The following is a 4887-nucleotide window of genomic DNA, read 5'->3' as shown; positions in this document are numbered from 1 at the left end:
GAACTCTTTGGTAAAGCAATGCGAGGCTTGAAGTTTTTGGGGTCGCAGAGAGAGGTGATAAAGATCCACACATAAAGCAATTAATTGTCAGCTTCCAATTACAACCCAAAAGGGGAGTGACTAAAGGGGAGTTCTCTGGTCGGGTCAACTAAAGGCTAAGATCAATTAGGGAATTTATGTGCTCAAACTATAATCTAGAAATGGCTAGGTAGAATGTTAGGAGTCAGTAAGTCACAAGAAAGTAAACTGTCTTTGGTGCCACTTTTCCCGCTCCTCCGGGCTGCAGCTGCTTTCTGATAGGGAGGGGGACATCTGTTAGGTGGCTAAGCAACCTCTGTCAGAGCCTGTAGTATTTGGTTAGTAAAAGCACTTTCACTCAGAGTAATTGCTGAGGAGAAAATCTAGGAATAGCACCTGGCTGAGGAGGAATAAAAACTTAGTTTGCACAAGAAAGAAGCTTGGCACCTATTGCCTGTCTGGCCTTGTAGGCAGTCTCCTTGGGTCAGTGGGAAGTAACTGCCTTAACTCAGTAACTAGCAAATGGCTAAAACCTCATCCCAGGAATATGAGCAGGAAATCTCTTAAGCTAGGGTCTTGCATAAATAACCCGGGAGAAGGTAAGGAGTTGAGGATTTAATTGGTAGTGGTTCTTTTCTCTATCTGTGGGTGAGAAGAGCTAATGTTTATTTCTCTGCATTTGTCCTTGGAAAAAAAGGTATCTTTGCTGAAATACTTTTGTTTGGAGAGTGTCCCTGGCCAGATATATGTTAATGAAAAATAAACACAGCTGGGGACAGTTGTCCAATTACCCCAAATGTATAGGGAAAGTTTGTGCCCAAGACTGAGATGCAATAGTGAGATTACATGTACACATAACATGGAGATGCATGGTAAATGGGGAGAATCACAGCTGTTATTGCACAAGAAGTTTACAACAGAGACAGCCAGTTCATTCAAAAGGCAGTAGTTCTCTAATGCCTTGCTTGATGGTTTCCTCTAACAGAAGCCTTAGTTCTGATAGATTGACCTTCTGAATTCTATTTTAGTCACTGCTGTATACTCTCATGGACTTTCACTGCCAGTGGCTCTCAATACTCAGGGACACGTGGCCAACCCTGGGATTCCCCTACAGGGGTTGATGGGGTGTGCCACTGTCTCTTGTCTGCTGAGAGGTTACAGGACCACCAGGTGTGGAAGTTCGCCAGAGTGGAAGATTTGTTGAGCACAGTTCTTGGTTAAGCAGGCACCTGGGAAGTTCCAGGAAAGGATCCCAGGGGTGAGGGTAGGAGACTCCACTCCAGAGCACAAGACAGCTGCCTCACAAAAGATTTCCCCGAAGCACTGTCTCACAAACATTCAGGGGCAGGGCTGCAGGCTGAGTCCCCTGCCCTGGTTCCAGGCAATAGTCTAAGGGAACTGAAGGGCCTGCTAAGAGCACCTTGACCTGGGTCTTCAGAGGGAGGCTGGAGTCTGTGAGGACTTCTGGTGAGAGCTGAGAGAGTCCCATCAAGCCAAAAGCAGAGACCTGGCTACCTACCTGCCTTCCTGAGGGCTGTGGGAAAATGGAGGCACTTTGGGTGGATTCCATCCCCTCTCCTATTCTTTCTTTCTCACAGAAAATAGTCTCTTGCCTTAAAGACCTTGGGCCCAGGGATCCCAGGGAAGCTCCTCGAACTAGCCCTTCATCAAGGTGAGAATTGGGCTGCTGTACTGTTCTAGCCCAAGTGAACTACACTGAATTGAGCTGGCTCTTTCAGTGCCCCCTGAAGAGGTGCCAGGAGGTGTGAGGTGACCTCACTGTCTTCTGGAACCTCTCAGAGACACAGAAACTTGGTCTGAGACTTTACCTCACGCAAGAAGAGGCATATACCGTGGGAGCTGGGCCTCCCCTTCTTTGAGCCTCTCAGAGGCACATGCACTACCAGAGTCCTTTGGCCACAGAGCACTTCCCAGGCAAAATCCTGTGACAGGTGCTTTCTGAGAGCTATGCCCAAGAATAGCTGTCAGAGTCCGCTCACCCTCTCTATTTCTCTCCTAAGCCTGTGAGTCTTCATCTCTGTGATCTACACCACGTCCTACCTGTGTTCCCAAGGACACTCAGCATGGATCCTACTGAGGACAGCCAGAGCTTCTTCAACCATCCTGACAGCACTCGGTCCCATAGGGAGGCAAGAGGCCTGGAGGGTGCCCAGGTCCCCATAGCTGAGGCAGGGGAGGCAGAGGCCACTGCCACCACCTCAGGGGCTGCATCTGTTGGAAGAACACTCAGTTCTCCCCAGAGTGCTCAGAGAGCTTCCTTTCCTCCCACTGCCATGGGCTCCATTGCAGGGGCACCATCTGCTGAGGCCTCTCACAACCAAGCTAACAAAGTGGCTCATGCCTAGTCTCCCCCACAGGATGTACTCAATAGAAAGGTAGTTGATTTGGTTCTCTTCCTGCTCCTCAAGTACAGGAGGAAGCAACTGACAACTAGGGCAGAAATTCTGTATACGGTCGTCAGAGATTATGAGGCACAGCACCCTGTGATCTTTACTAAGGCCTCTGACTGCATGAGACTGATGTTTGGCCTTGACATAACAGAAAGGGACCCCTGTGTCCATCCTACTCTCTTGTCCATGCTCTAGGGATCACCTATGATGGGATGCAGCATAGTTTCCCAGGCATACCCAAAACAGGCCTGGTAATAATCATGTAGTGCATTATCTTCATGAAGGACAACTGTGTCAGTGAGGAGGTATTGTGGTGTATATTGAATAACATGGGGCTCTATGCCGGGAGGGAGCATTTCATATATGGGGAGCCAAGGAGACTCATCACTGAGCATTTTGTGCAGGAAGGGTACCTGGAGTACAGGCAGGTGCCAGACAGCAATCCTCCCAGTCATGAGTTCTTATGGGGCCCAAAGGCTCATGCCAAAACCACCAAGGTGAAAGTGCTGTGATTTTTTGCCAGCGTTGTGAAGCAGGAACCCAGATCCTACCCCTTCAGTCATGCAGAGGCCTTGAGAGATGAGATAGAGAGGACGTAGGCCAGAGTCGCCCAGCAAATGATACCACTGCCCTGACCACCACACATTCTACTTCACTGGCAGTTTTCGACCAACATCAGGACAGGCAGAGTCAGAGATCTAAGGACTGTATCCTCATTGGAGTGCTGATGGGAGGAGGGTGTGATCAATTTTCTTCCTGTTCTCACTGGGTGACTTGGGCATTCTTGGCATTTCAAAATGCTGATACTTTTACTGCAAGGTTCACTAGCTGGAGATGGTTTCAGTTTACGAATGTTGTTGTTGATCCACTTTAGAAGAATTGTATCATTTTGTAAACAATTGAGAATGACATATCTTATTTGTGATGTGTCTCAAGATACTGTGGCATTCTAATTGGAATTACACAGGCAATGGGAAAGAACTTGTCATTTTCATGAAAAAAAATAAAATAAAATTATTCTTGATTGTCTTACTAGTTTTGGTCTCCTGTTCTGGTTAACTAGTGAAAATGAAAGCTAAAGTAAGGTGAATGCAATCTCTTCCCCAAACCTTCACAGAGCGAATACCTGCTCTGTGAAAGGACCTGTGTTAGCAGTGAGATGTAGGAAAAGGCTGATCTACCCATTTTCATGAAAAAGTCAACTTCAACAGCAACAACCTTGTCAAGAAGAAAGTGAGAATTATCTTTAGATCACAAATGTAAATACAGGAAGTCTGCAGAGAGGTCCCCTAGGGTGAGCAATTCCATGTCAGTGGTATAAGCCAAGGCAGGACCAGACCCTTGGGGGTTGTGAATGACCTGGGGCTGAGAGAAGGGAAAACTGCTCTTATCTGTTGCTGTTGCTGGTGGACTCAGGCTTGGGTGTCTGTAGCTAAAGTTTTCCTGTGTCCTGGCCTGCCAGGGGTGGGGATAAATCTCTCCTACTCTCATCCCACAAGTAAACACACAGAGGCTTATATTAATTATAACTGCATGACCATGGCTCAAGCCTTTTGCTAGCTAGCTCTTATATCATAAATCAGCTCATAACTATTAATCTATGTATCGCCACATGTTCCATGGCTTTACCTGCGTCCCATTGCATGTTGCTCCTTGGGTGGCTCGCTGGTGTCTCCTGACGCAGCCTTCTTCTTCCCAGAAATCTCCATGTTTCTTATCCTGCCTCTACTTCCTGCCTGGCTACTGGCCAATCAGTGTTTTATTTATCAGTCAATCAGAGCAACACATTCACAGCATACAGAACATTCCACAGCAGGTGTCACTCAGTGATTGGACACTTGGATAACACATACAACTAGGGAGGTTGTATGTCTCATCACCTCAAAACACAAAGCCAAAATGTACAGAGAGGAATCATTGTCCTGGTTCTAAGAGTTACAGATGAACACAGCACATGTAGGGCATGGTTTGCCCCCACCCTCTGCAAGGGATTCTTGAACCTTGTGGTAGAATTATGGGAATGTGAGACCTAGAACTCCTAGGCAGGGCCTCTTCGGCATCCCTAGTCAGGAGAGACAGAGCTGACTGCCAAGAAACTTTAAATGCTTGTAATGTGTATTGGTGTTGTGCCTGCATGTTATGTGTACCGCACATGACCATGGTGTCCCCAGAGGACAGAAAAGAGTACCAGATTTCATGGAACCAGAGTTACACATGGTTGCAAGTCTCCATGTGAGTGCTGTAAACTGAACCTTGCTCCTCTGCAAGAGAAGCAAGTGCCTAGTAAAAGCTGTAGATGTAACTGTCTTGTTAAATAAGAAACATAGGGCCAAACAGAGTTAATAGCCAAGAGGTCAGAGCAATAGCTGAGGAGCTGAAAACCTTACCCTTCACTGCTGCTGCTGTCTTTCTCTCTGTAATAGACCTACTTCCTGTGTCCTGTCTTTTTTTTTATAGA

General features: G+C 47.0%; 1 pseudogene; it reads left to right on the top strand.

Moving 5' to 3' along the window:
- Positions 1–1624: 1624 nt before the first annotated feature.
- LOC118574341 lies at positions 1625–3097 on the top strand (annotated as a pseudogene).
- Positions 3098–4887: the final 1790 nt, after the last annotated feature.

The sequence above is a fragment of the Onychomys torridus genome, chromosome X, assembly GCF_903995425.1.
Source record: "Onychomys torridus chromosome X, mOncTor1.1, whole genome shotgun sequence".
Classification (NCBI taxonomy): Eukaryota; Metazoa; Chordata; class Mammalia; order Rodentia; family Cricetidae; genus Onychomys; species Onychomys torridus.
Note: the sequence above shows the minus strand (reverse complement) of the source record. Positions and strands in the feature narration are given on the sequence as shown.